Source organism: Megachile rotundata, chromosome 15 (genome assembly GCF_050947335.1).
Source record: "Megachile rotundata isolate GNS110a chromosome 15, iyMegRotu1, whole genome shotgun sequence".
In the NCBI taxonomy this organism is placed as follows: Eukaryota; Metazoa; Arthropoda; class Insecta; order Hymenoptera; family Megachilidae; genus Megachile; species Megachile rotundata.
In genome coordinates this window covers 5,218,850-5,233,547 of record NC_134997.1, presented here as the reverse complement: position 1 = coordinate 5,233,547, position 14,698 = coordinate 5,218,850, and the positions used below count along the sequence as shown (strand labels likewise).

Here is a 14,698-nt window from a genome sequence, read left to right as displayed (position 1 = left end):
TAACGCGTAACAAGGTTAAGAGGTAAAAGCTAAATACGAATTTATGCAAAAATGATACCAATCGTCATAATTCATAAACAAGAACTCACGATGAATTGAAAAATTACAGTTTTCGTTTTTAAAAATAAATTACTTGTTTCTATAACTGAGCTAATAAATTAGACAATTTCCAAAGTAAATTAATCAACAAAATATGATAGAAGCATTTATAGTTATATTAATATTCGAAAACAGTATTTTTGCATGAGAGGAGCAAATTTAGATATTATACATAATATCTAATTTATTATACATAATGTATAATTTGTTTTACAGAAAGACGAATTTATTGTAGATTAAAAATATAACAATGTTTTTACTATAATATTTAGTTAAACAGATCATTGTAAACAAAATGTTCGCATTTCAAATTCATTGCTATGTTTTCTAAAAGCTAGCGATATTTAGAAGACATTTGAACTGCGGGATAAGCTTTATATAAACGCCTACAGTATAACTCTACTTCAGTATAAGGTTATGTTTCGAAACATAAATAACTAAAAAATAGGTAAAGAAAAAGAAAGAATATCAGTGTTGATAAGAAACTTGTAATTTATCACAGAAAGGTAAAATTCATCAAGAAATATCAGCTAGTAATGAAAAAAATACAGTAACAGCAGCATGAAGAGTTATAAGGAACATGTATGCGTTATACGCATGCGCAGTATAGATGTACTACGCACATGCGCAGTATAGAAGTACTACGCACATGCGCCGTGAGTAAACCTTGAATCTTTGATAGGAAAGAAAATTAATCGAAGAGTTAAAAAAATCTGCATTGTAGTGCTGTACAATTAGCTTCAGGGCTTTATCATGAAACTAGAAAGAATATCACTGCTGAAACTGTTCATAGAATAATAAGAAACAACGTGTATAAAGATTGAATAGCAAGAAGAGAACAGTACATTAATGACATAAATGAAAAAGATTGATTTTGTATTTCTTTGAATAGGAAAAGCATACTGTACCAAAGAATAAAAGACTGTTTATATATTTTCAATTCACAATAAATATTTCATGTCTTTATAAAACAAACAGTACAACATATAAATCCTTTCACAAATACAGTGTCCTAATATTAGAGTAACTATTTGTAGACTATAGAAATAACTACGGTCAATATTGTTGTTTACAGTGTGCTGGAAACACCAGAGTGGCCATTTTCTTTCGTCCTTTTAAACTTGACACAAGGATAACCGAGTTACTATGCGGCCGTATAAAGTAATCAAAGGAACAAAGGACGAGGCTTGTGTTTGTCGTCCTCTCGAAAACATGAACACACAGGATCGTAACAGGATTTTCAACGATACATCCCCAGACAATCCTTTGATCTCCAAAACAAGCTGCACGCCATGAACATCCAGGAAGGTGACAGCACGTGATCCCCTGTGGAAGGATCATCAGACCTGAGATCCTTCATCGAAATTTGTATAATCCATACAATGTCTGTCGTAATCATTTTCGTTGCAAGTGGAGTCTTGACCAATTGCCATTTTGTAGGAAAAAGTTTGGCAATTTCACGGAAATGTAGTTTTAAATCGAAAGCATCGTTAAAGTTTAGTTCTCCCATACGAATTTCAGTAATCCTCTATTAATGTTACATGCATTACACTTATTTTTGTTGTAAATCATGTTTGATAACCTATACCATCGATCAACTGCAATTTTGTAGAAAAAAGGCAGGCTTTTTGATGGAAATTTAATTTTAAACCGAAGGCATCGTCAAAGTTTAGGTCTTCCATGTAAATATATATAAATTAGAATTTACATTTTTATTGTGATAGTTTTCATTATAAATCACGTCTCATAACCTAACCTCGATAATGTGCTCTTAATCAGAATGTCTAATCAAGGACTTACACATTTTTGTGTGTAAGGAATGCAACTTTCTGAAAACTTCGAAGTTTGGTAAAATGAAAATTTGCAAATACAGGAATATAGGAATATAAAAATTTAGTAATTTGAAAATTTGAAAATATGGAAACTTGAAAATTTAGAGATTTGGAAATATGGAAAATTAGCAATTTGGAAATTTTCAAATGTAGAATTATAGAAATTAAGAAATTTAGAAATGTGGCAATGTGGAAGTTTGAAAATTTGGAAGTGCAGGAATTTGGAAAATTGAAAATCTACATATTTTTATATTTGAAAATTTTTTAATCTAACAAATTGAGAATTTCATCACTTATTAATTTTTTATAACAAGAAACATCCTCTGAAAATTTCTAAATCTAAAAATTTGTAAGTTCGAGATTCTAAAAATACGGAAATTAAGAATTTCTAAAAATAATACGGAAATAGTATTTTTTTAAAAATACTTCCTCACAAAAACCCCAAATTTCCAAATGTAAAAACTTTAAAGTTTATTAATTTAACAATTTAAAAACGAATACATTCCACAGTTGCGAATTTTAATAATTATATGATTTACAAAATTATGGAATAAACTGCAAATATAGATATAATATAAATTTCCTGAAGGTCGATGCGACGTAAAACCTGAATTAAAAAAAAAAATTTTCAAATAGAAAAATTGACTATCCATCAATGTCTTCGAATACACATCACTCGCACTGCCGTTCACCTTATCAAGGGCAGTTATCCATGGCTCTTACAAATGCCCTTAACCCCTTAACCTATAATGTCCTGGACAGTTGTGATATCCACAGCTAGCTAATTACTGTTACAACATTAATCAACTAAAGAAAGTTAAAATTTTAGGTGCACTATGCATTCAACGATCTTTGATTATGCAGATTATGATCAGAACTGGACCCAAAATTCAGTTACAATGAAAATACGATGTTACCACATTCAAACTGTGACGCTGTGCGTCACAGTGACATTGCAGGACAAGGGGTTAAATCCAACATTCTTCTGAATTCCGTCATACCTGTCATACCAAACAAAAACCAAATATAATTCGAACAGAAAAGAAAAATAAAGCTTCACATTATTTATCTAAAGCATATTTCGCTTTCAGCTATCCTTGATTATACAGCTTAGAATTAGAATTGCACCCTGATAGAGTTACACGTATTAACCCTTATACGTAACCCTTAGGTCGTATGTTTACTCACTCCGCCAAAGCTTTTTTACCGTTTCGATCGTATGTCTGCTCTCAGCCACCACAGTAAGGAACCATATTAATCTTATACCTTATTCAACCACAACCAAAAACTAATTTTTCGATAGGATCTAAGACCTAATGTACCTAATGTACCTGTTCATTGCGAAGAAACCTATCGACTTTTTCAGACTCCTTTTCACAGATACACTACTTGAAACAATTGTACTAGAAACAAATAAATATGCCAAAAATAAAATAGAACAGAGCTTATCTGATCGATCAACATGGAATAACTGAATCGATGTGACGAAAGAAGAGTTAACAACTTTTTTAATCTTTAACATGGTTATTATACCAGATCCTAATATGAAATATTATTGGACTAAGTAACATATTGGAAATATACCATTTTTTAGAAATGTATTTCGAAAGGAAAGATTTTTCCAAATAATAACACTAAAAATTCGTATTTACCTAATTTTCAAATTTTCAAATTTTGAACTTCTATACAACTGATCTATATAAACGTGAATATTTAAAAATCTAGCAAAACAAAAGTTCAAAATTTTTGCATTTGAAAATCTCAAAATTATTAAAACACGAATTTCAAACATTAATAAACAATGTCTATATCAACTCGCACAACAAAAATAATTATTTGTCATTAAACTATAATTAAAGAAGTCATAGATTAACTCAGTAGTCAGTCATTAATAACCTATAATGTTGATGCCTATAACAATATTTAAAAAAAAATAATTATTGCGTCTAATCGCGTGTGTATCAGAAGACAACAACCGTTTTAATTTAAACAAAATTAAACATGTTCCAAAACATGTATGAAGGCCTGAAGAAATGAAAATTAATGGACGTTTAACCAGAAACCGAACGTCATCGACGATTCTTGTAGCTCGCTCGCGATAACACCGTGACCGTTGCTCCGTGGAAAAAGTAAAAAATATTCGAGTCGAGAGTCCAGGTCTAGATGAGAGACATAAATAGTAGGCTCTTCGTTGAATTTCTTCGGAAAAAGCAATTTTCTTCGCGAAAAATGTCGTTTAATTAACGGTACGTTTTTGTCTAGCTAACCCCATGCCCTATAATATCGTGACGTTACCCTTGAAATGTGGTAAACCACACTTATATTTTTACTGCTATTGTATTTTGGGTGTGTTGGTATTGGAATCTCTCTAGGATACAATAAGTTGGTGGCGATATTGCAATGTGCATTCTTTTATTTAGCGTTCGTTGTATTAAAGTAACTTTGGATATTTACAGATTTTAGAAATTTGGAATTTGAAAATTGGTAATTTGGCATTTTAGAATTTGGTAACCTGAGAATTTGGTAATTTAGTAATTTAATAATTTAGGAATTTTGTTATTTTGCAAATTTAGAAATTAGTAATTTTTGAATTTTGGAATGTTGGAGTTTTGAAGTTTTGAAGTTTTGGAGTTTTGGAATTTTGGAAATTTGGCATTTTAGAAATTTGGTAACCTCAGAATTTGGTAATTTAGTAATTTAATATTTTAGGAATTTTGTTATTTTGCAAATTTAGAAATTAGTAATTTTTGAATTTTGGAATGTTGGAGTTTTGAAGTTTTAAAGTTTCGGAGTTTTGGAATTTTGGAAATTTGGGATTTTAGAAATTTTTGGAATTTTGGAAATTTGGCATTTTAGAAATTTGGTAACCTGAGAATTTGGTAATTTAGTAATTTTGTCATTTTGCAAATTTGGAAATTGGTAATTTTGGAATTTGGGAACGTTGGAGTTTTGGAGTTTTGGAGTTTTGAAGTTTTGGAATTTTGGAATTGTGAAATATTGGAATTGTGGAATATTGGAATTTTGGAATTTTTGAAATTTTGGAGTTTTAAGTTTTGGAATTTTTGAAATTTGGAATTATAGAGTTTTGAAATTTGGGAATTTTGGAATTTGGAAATTTGAATTTCAATTTCTTCAGAAAAAGCAATTTTCTTCGTGAAAAATGTCGTTTAATTAACACGGTACACGTTTTTGTCTAGCTAACCCTATGCCCTATAATATCGTGACGCACGTTACCCATGAAATGTGGTAAACCACGCTCATATTTTGACTGCAGTATTTTGAGTGTGTTGGTATTGGAATCTCTCTAGACTACAATAAATTCGTGGCGAAATTGCAATATACATTTTTTTATTTAATGTTCATTATACCGGCGATGCACGTTGCCACGTGTATTTACGCGTCTTCTTTATATTAACCTTAATCTTTTGTTAAGTATCTTTTCATTAATAAACTATTCTTATTTACTTTAACCCTTCGCGGTCGTATTAAATTTGGGTGTCGTGCTGATCGGAATTAATTACCATTGAAAGAACAGTGATACATAACATGTAAGATTATGAAGGATAAACAAGATTTATTAATTCTATTATGAATTTACCATCAATACAATCGATAATATTGCTCACTTTTTGGATTCTCCAAAAAACCCTAGATTTTCGAATTCCTGCACTTTAAATATCTAAATCTTCAACCCTTTAAATTTTCAGAAATCCCCAAAGTTTCAAATTCCTACATTTCAAATATTTAGATTCTCAAATCTTTAGATTTTCAGAAATCACTAGATTTCCAAATTCCTACATTTCAAATATTTAGATTCTCAAAGCTTTCAATTTTCAGAAATCCCTAGATTTTCAAATTCCAACATTACAAATATGTAGCTTCTCAACTTTTTAAATATTCAAACAATTCCTAGATTTCCAAATTCCTATCTTTTAAATATTTAGATTCCCAAAGGTTGAAATTTTCAGAAATCCCCAGATTCTCAAATTTCTACATTCCAAATATTTAGATTCTCAACTCTGAATTTTCAAAGATACCTAGATTTCCAAATTCCTACATTTCAAATATTTAGTTCCCATCTCTTTAAATTTTCAGAAATTCTTAAATTCGTAAATTTCCTAATTCCTAAATCTCCAAATTCCCAAATCCCTAGGTTCGCAAATCCCGAAATCCAGAAAACTCTGAATCTTTAAATCCCTAAATCCCCAAATCCCTAAATCCCCAAATCCCCAAATCCCTAAATCCCTAAATCCCTTAACCCCTAAATCCCTTAACCCCTAAATCCCTAAATCCCTAAACCCCCAAAATCCCTAAACCTCTAAATCCCTAAACCCCTAAAATCCCTAAACTCCTAAATCCCTAAACCCCCAAAATCCCTAAACCCCTAAACCCCTAAATCCCTACATCGCTACATCCTTAAATCCCTAAATCCCTAAATCCCTAAATCCCTAAATCCCTAAATCCCCAAATCCCCAAATTCCTAAATCCCCAAATCCCCAAATCCACAAATCTCTAAATCCCTAAATTCCCAGATCCCTAAATCCCTAAGTCCCTAAATTAAAAAAATTTCAAAATTCTGCGATCACAAATTGTCAAAATCCAAAATCCCTAAATATTCCTTGATCAACATACAATTGCACTCAATTAATTCAACATCAAATGTTGTATGAGTTGATAAACAATTGCTTCGTTTACATAATTAACTTATCTTAGTTGTTTTCGAGAGATCTGGTAAACTTTACTGAATATCAGCGTTATCAAAACAATATTCTAAATAAGAGCGATGGCAGAACATTGGACGAGAAGCGACACACAAGCCGTTTCCGGTAGGGAGCCTCATCCGGCTGCCGGAATATGTTAATAACGCGATGACCGGCAAAGGAATGCTCAGACTATGTTCGCCATCACTTTCTTCTTTCTGTTTATCAAAAAGGACTGAAATATCAGAAAATTGCAAATCGCAGTTCTAATTTTTCATTAATGCAATTAAAAAATTTCAAAGTTCTGAAGTCGCAATTTATCGAATTCCAAAATTCCTAAATTTAAAAAACTTAAAAATTCTGCAAATGTAAACTTGAAATTCCAAAATCTCAATTCCTATAACTCGGTCATTTATTTTGAAAGTGGAACAACTTTCAAAAAAAGTGAAGATAATGAGAACAAAAGATAAAACGTGAATTAATGAATGAAACATTAATATTTGGGTGATGAACACTAGAACTACCGACATTAAATGATCGTTTATCGAAGAATGAAAACTAAAATGAAAAAGGAAATAAATAAATACTAAAGCATCAAGTAACATATAGAACTAATTTTTACTTCAACAAAATATGACATTTCCATAAAATCACGACAATAAAATTTTGTAACATAAAACGAGAAATCTGAAACCAGTCATTTTGACTGGTTGGTAATTCTAGTGTTAATATTATTTAAAAGATTACTTTGAAAGTGGTAAGTCGAAATTATTTTTAGCTGAATATATTATTTTGGTGAATTTTGGTAATGTAAATAGTAATGTGAAAAAGTACAAATTGTATAATATTCGTGGCATAACCTCAACAGGAGCTAGGTTCTATCTATGTATCATTGCTTCTATTAGCTTACAAGTTCTAGTTCAGTTTGTAATTAATACTCCACCAAGTTGACGCGGTACTTCAATATTGGTGCACAAAATCCCTTAACAATTTGCCTGTTATTTCAAAATTAATTAATTATTGAACGAAATATGGCTCAGAATTGTTTCGACGAAAATTGTGACTGTGATCTGAAAATGAAGGTAATAAGAAAATGAAAATAATTTTCTTGGTAATAATGACTCTCCAAAAGTCCTCATTTGCAAGGACTTTTATTATTTTGATAAAAGAAGAATACTGGAGTCAAGATTCGAAAACGAGGACTATTCGGATCAAAATAATTCAAAGAAATTAAGAAAAAGAATTCTCCACCGTTTTCTGAATTAAACGAATTAAAATGAATGCAAACAAAGCAAAATATTGACCAAAATTGAAAAATTTGAATCTCTGTATATTTTCAAATTTAAAATTCGTTAAATCAAAATTCAAATCTTCTCCCATAATTTCACGATTATTTCATGATTCCGCATCAATATTTTGTTTGAAACCTGAAACAATATTCTTGACATCGATTACAAAGAACCCTAATTTTCATACGTTCAGCAAAATTAATTAAAATTTATAATTTCGGACGATTTTAATATTTGTTAGATCTATGTAAAAATTCGAATGTCACTGGAATATGCGATAGCACTGGAAGCATTAAATTAATAACATATCATTTCACGAGGTTACATCATCTTTATTCCAATTCCAAGAACATAACCTTAAACTTAATCTTTCGAAAAAATTGATGACCTTGAAGTAAATTGATAAAAGAAAGAAAAGAGATAACTAGCACTAACAACAGACATAATACTAATATTTCCTGGTCATGATCCGGACATGAAAATCTATTAAACGTAATTGTATAGAGGGTGTACAATTGTATGCGATCTGTTAGAACATTTTCGGAATTGTACCAGAAATCATTTGAAATAAAATTGAAATCATTTGGAATAAAATTGAAATGTTTTCAAGAAGGGAATAATTTGATGTTCATTTTTTTAGGCAAGGTAGATGATTTGGATAAAGTTTGAAAACTTTCTTTTAAAGTTCCGAAAAACGCAAACGATCGCGCTGAAATTTTAACCAAAGCTCACGCTTGATTAGAGAAGAAAGTCTCTAAAAGAATTTTTAGCAACAAAGCTTCGTTTGTTTCTCAACCTTCAAAGTTTTTTTACAGTTCTTACTAAGTATATTCAAAAATATTGATTTTAGAGGAAAAAGTTTGAAATAAGAAATGAAGCCCATAATAAGCACTATAAATAAGGTTACGTACATTTTTGACATAAATCTATTATTTTAATTGTTATGACAAATATTATTAAATGTCATTTCCCAACTCATTCCCCAGCACCCTTTAAAGTTTTTAGCAGTTCTTACTAAATATATCCGAAAATATTGATTTTAGCGGAAAAAGTTTGAAACAAAAAATGAGGCTCATAATAAGCTCTATAAAGAAGGTTATATACATTTTTGACGTAAACCTATTATTTTGGCTGTTATGAACTAAAATAACATTGCGAGAAGTAAATTGACAATAGTGGCAATTAGTAACAGAGACAAAATCTCAAAAGAATTCAGTAAACTTTTTATTTAAATGTTTTTAAACTTGATGTTTGGCAACTCCAAAAATACCTTCGATTGCAAAGAGTTGGCGTTAAATTATTATATTATGCATTAACATTAAATTATGTATTATATTATTCATTAACATTGAATTATGTATTATATTATTCATTAACATTGAATTATGTATTACATTATGCATTAACATTGAATTACGTCGACTCTAAAATAATTTAACTTTTACTCGGAATATTTTCTGGTGGTAAAATCAATTTCTAAGATATTCTAAGGGTCAGACTCGATTGAAGCACACTGTATAGAATGGCAACTAAATAGAATCGTTAAATGTTTGTCTACGAGCACGTTGCAGTAAGGGAACGTCGTGATATCACGATGTGTTTGCCAGTTAAAGTCCGTGTTACTTTCCACACTACACTCGCCATTGTAAACAGATGATTAATCCGTTTGCGTACAATTTTCCATTCAAATCCGTCCCTATCAGACTTGTCAAATTATCTGACGAATACTCGTGACTGTTACGATCAATTGCATCAACAGATGTTTAGTTGTTTCGATAGATATCGTACTTTTGAATAATATTAACTCTAAAACATACCAAAACGATCGAACTATAATTTCGAACTATAATTTCGAACTATAATATACAATTTGTTAAGATTTATTTGTTAACATCATTTTAAATTTCAAATTAAGTCAACATTATGTCGGTAGGTTAAATAGATGGAATATTGGATTCGATAAAATAATCTCACTGGTACTCTGACTTATATTTGTTCAATTTTATCATTTAACCTATTGATTTTTACTGTAACTTCTAACCTAACCTAACTTAAATTGACACACAATATTATCATTCAAACAATTCATTTTTCTTTTATTTTCAAACATAACCTCCCTTAATTTGACCTAGAATATTATCATTCAACTTATTCATTTTTCTTTTAATTTCAAACCTGACCTAACTTAAATTGACGCACAATATTATCATTCAACCTATTCATTTTAATTTTAATTTCAAACATAACCTCACTTAATTTGACGTAAAACATTATCATTCACTCTACTTATTTTTCCCCAAACTTCAAAGCAAACATAACTTAATCTAGCATCTAATGTTACCCCACAATATACATATTCATATTTACCTACAAACAACCTAATTTATTTTCAAGCAAGAATAATTAAATTTGAATATACATTCATGAACTAGGTTAGATCAAAATAGGTTAAAGGTTTAAACGAGAACAAGTAGGTGGAAATGGAGGAAAGGCAATTCTTACTATTATCAGAAAATAAAATATTTAAAATAAGCAAATATTAATTATGTCTTACAACGTTGTATACTGGCTGATCGTAATTTAACTTAATTTATCTTTAAACAAGACTAAATAAATTTGAATGATAAATTCATGGACCGGGTTTAGATCAAAATAGGTTAAAAGTTTAAATAAGAAAAAGTGGAACAATGGCTATCATTATTATGATAAAACGTGAAATTATTATTTATGTCTTACAACGTTTTATCCAGAATCTTAATTTAACCAAATTTATCCTTAAACAGGAATAAATAAAAATGATTTTATGAACCAGAGATCAAAGTAGGTTAAAAAGCAATGCAATCCTTATTATTAGAAAATAGAATATTTAAAACAATTGTGATTTATAATTGCAACGTTTTAAACTGGGTGATCTTTTTTAAACACTATTTCTATTAAGAGTTGTCAAAAGATACCTTTCAAATTTCAGCTTAAAATTGTTCCCCAAGTTGAATCATTTCTCCACAATTTATTTTCTGACTTTTCACGCAATAGTTATTAAACTAATTCAGCGATTAATTCTTTCTTTCAATGACAATGGTTCTCATATTTTTCTTTTCTGATAAAAATGGCCTTTGTATACTTCGTTTTTAATATTCTTCTTTTTTTAAGTGGCCCTCCTATTGTTTTCTTTTGATCATAGTAATCCTACTATACTTCTTCTATACTTCTATTATACTTCTATTGAACTTCTTCCTTTTAATGACACTGGCTCTATTATTCTTCTTTTTTTTCAATGACAGTGGTTCACATATTCTTCTTTTTCTTACGACAATGGTCCTCCTATACTTCTCCTTTTAATATTCTTCTTTTTTGAGCGACTCTCCTATTTTTTATTTAATAACAATGATTCTATTATTTCTTCTTTCATGATACTTTTTCTTCTTTAAACGTTTATCCTATTCTTCTTTGTTAGTGACAGTAGTCGTATCATTCTTCGTTTTTTTAATGACACATTTCCATATTTTTCTTCTTTAATGACAATTATATTCTTTTTTTTTTAATATTCTTCTTTCTCAAATAGTCATTCTATTCATCTTTTTTAACGATAGTGATCCTACTATCATTATATTCTTCGTCCTTTTAATGCTAGCAGCTCTTACATTCTTCTCTTTTAATGTCAATAGTCCTCTTATTGCTTTTTCTTTAATATTCTCCTTTTCTAAGTGGTCCTAACATTCTTCTTTTTTAATGACGGTCCTCCTATTGTTCTTTGTTTAATATTCTTCTTTCTCAAGTGGTTCTCCTATTCTTCTTTTCTAATAACAGCAATCCTTCTATTCTTCCTACTTCTAACGACACTAGTTTACCATATTTTCTATTTTAATGTCAGTCCTTCTAATCTTCTTCGTAATATTCTTCTTCTTTTAAGTAATCCTACTCTTCATTTTTTATGTCAATGATCTAACTATTCTCCTGCCTTTGTAATGACAGTTCTCCTCTTTCTTCTTTTAATGTTCTTCCTTTTTAACTAGCCCTTATTCTTTATTAATAACAACCTCCTATTCTTCTATTTCAACGACAATAGTTTTTCTCTTTCTAAAATATAAATGGTTCTAATATTAATTCACCTGCAACCAATATTTGCATCTATAAAAAAATCAAATACAAACGCTTTAAATTCGAAAAGAAATGAAATCTCTTACACCTTATTAACACTATTTCTACCAAGAGTTGTCAAAAGACGCTTTTCAAATTTTAACTTAAAATTATTCTCCAAGTTGAATTATTTCTCCCCAATTAATTTTCTGACTTTTCATACAATAGTTGTTACATTAATTCAGCGATATCATTTTCTTCCAGCTCATTCTAGATCTAAAAATGTGCTTACGTTATACTTATTTTTACCATGAGGTTTTTTGACTTTTTAAGGATGTCATGTCAGTGCCTAGTTTTAAACCATTTTACATATAAATATCAACATCATTTTGCAGCATAATATCAATTACAATCAGATTAAAAAATTCTGATTTTAGTTGTATCGAAAATATAGGAGTTGCGGCATAACGTTGATATTCGCTTCTTGCCCGCCATCTTGCTTTTTAGTGTACAGCGCTATACGAGGTAGCTTGAAAAAACAATGGAATTGGCAACAATTGTTTTTGTGGCATCATCCCACATATCTTCTCTATCCATGTTGCCAATTTCGATTGAATCGGTCATACCATTTGGAAGTATTGCGTTATTTAGTGAACATGTGCAACTGCATTCTGCTGGAAAAATGTCTAACGTAAAAACCGAACAGCGAATAAACATCAAGTTTCTTGTAAAATTTGTTGAAATCTGTTGTAACATGTGATGAGACGTGAATTTTTACCTATGACCCAGAAAGTAAGCGCCAGTCGATGCAGTGGAAGTCTTCAGTATCCCCAAAACCCAAAAAAGCACGCATGTCAAAATCAAAATTCGACATTAATGGAATTGTAATGATTGAGTGGTTTCCCAGTGGTCAGACTGTTAACCAACACTATTACATTGAAGTACTAAAAAGACTTCGTGAAAAAATGAGGGAAAAAAGGCCACAGTTGTAGAGCGATGGATGGCTGTTGCACCAGGACAATGCATCCGCTCACACGGCACTCTCTGTCAAGCAGTTTCTGACCAGCAAAAATATTTCTGTGATGGGGCATCCTCCTTATTCACCTGATTTGACTCCATGCGATTTTTTTTTATTTCCTAAAATTAAATTTTGCTTAAAGGGAACCCATTTCACCTCAGTTGGAGAGGTTCAGGCAGAAACGGAGAATCTCCCGAAGGGACTTCCAAAAACCTCGTTCCAGAATTGTTACCAGCAATGGCAGCGCCGAATGCATAAGCGTGTGAATGCTGAAGGGGTCTACTTTGAAGGTGATAATGTCACGGAAAACTAATTCTGAAGATACAATGATTTATTGGACTAGTCCCGTTTCTTTTGGGTCACACCTTGTATATTTTGTAGATTGATGAAGTAAGCTAGAATGTACCACCTGATTAAATGGTCTCTAATCAAAACACATCAGTATAAATAAATATATTTCTCAAGTTATCTACATTTAACTGCTAATTTGAAATCCCAACAATTTTCGCAATTATTTGCATTGAAACAAACAGGTGCCAGAAGACATCTTTGAAATAGGTATACAAAAAATCGTGGTAGAAATAGTGTTAAGAATGCATGAATAAGTGTAGAAAAGAAAGAGATTATAACCACGATTATTCGACAACCCAGGCGAGTTGAATGGCGTTACAGTTTTCTGCGGACAATCAATTTATTTCAAGCCGCGTGATTAATTGTAGCACCGATAATGCGCTTATCTTTTTTCTTTCTTGAAACGGCTCGTTTTCCGTGCGTTCACCGTACAACGAATATCTAACGGTCTTAAATAAAATTCAATCTCTTCCTTCACTTCTTCTCGATACTCGTTTCAATTACAATTTCTTACATCCTCTTTTCCAAAGTGGTTGCACAGTTGATTTCGTATAGAAGAAATCTAATTTCGTTCTTTCGTCATCGTTCTCGAAGATTAAAACAACCACACAGGCGTGTTCGAGACGAGAGGGTCCCCGGAAGCTCCAGCTTCGAAATTCGAGGTCGATTTAATTCAGGGTCGTTCCTCGAAGGGACGCAGTATCCTGAATTTAGCAGTTTTTTCGCCGGCTCGGAGATAAATCGATTTATGGTGCTCCTGTGTCGCGTGCAATCATGATTTTTTCCTTTTTATTTTCCTACGCGCTTATCGGGCCAAGCGATTCTTTTTTTTCTCCCCCGTCTATGCCGTTTCGCTTCGTCTTTTTTCCCTTCGTGACTCGCTCGAACCGTGACGCTTTAATTACTGCATACCGGAAAAAAATAGATTAGTCGGAAGCTTGAAAGGCTAGGTTCGCGTTTTAAAATTTTCTGATAATTTCGGAGTGACCTTTCTTTAATAGCTACCCGGATAAGTAAATATTTAACGCCGTGCAAATGTGCAACGTCGTGCAAAACACCTTACACTTTCTTATTACGAAACCGATTATAAAACTTTGTATCGGGGGAACAAATTAAACGTCGAGGGTGCTTTTAAAAAGACGTTGAAGTTTCCAGGAATTTTTGTACACGTATAGTTAGGGTCATTCTGCGAAGTGGGGCAGGTTACTGTGCTTTTTTAAAAATACAAAATGTGATAGAAGAAATCGTATCGTATTATGTGCACTAACTTTTTATTATCTTATTTTTTATGTGGATGCACTCGCGGACTGCAATTGCACTTTCCATAATGCA

The 14,698-nt window shown here is 30.9% G+C and overlaps 1 long non-coding RNA gene across 1 annotated transcript; it reads left to right on the top strand.

The window, feature by feature from the left end:
* The first annotated feature begins 611 nt into the window (after positions 1–611).
* LOC143265846 (uncharacterized) lies at positions 612–1,814 on the top strand. The gene is made up of 2 exons (XR_013040605.1): positions 612–755; positions 1,175–1,814. It is a non-coding gene; the product is annotated as an uncharacterized LOC143265846 (long non-coding RNA).
* Positions 1,815–14,698: the final 12,884 nt, after the last annotated feature.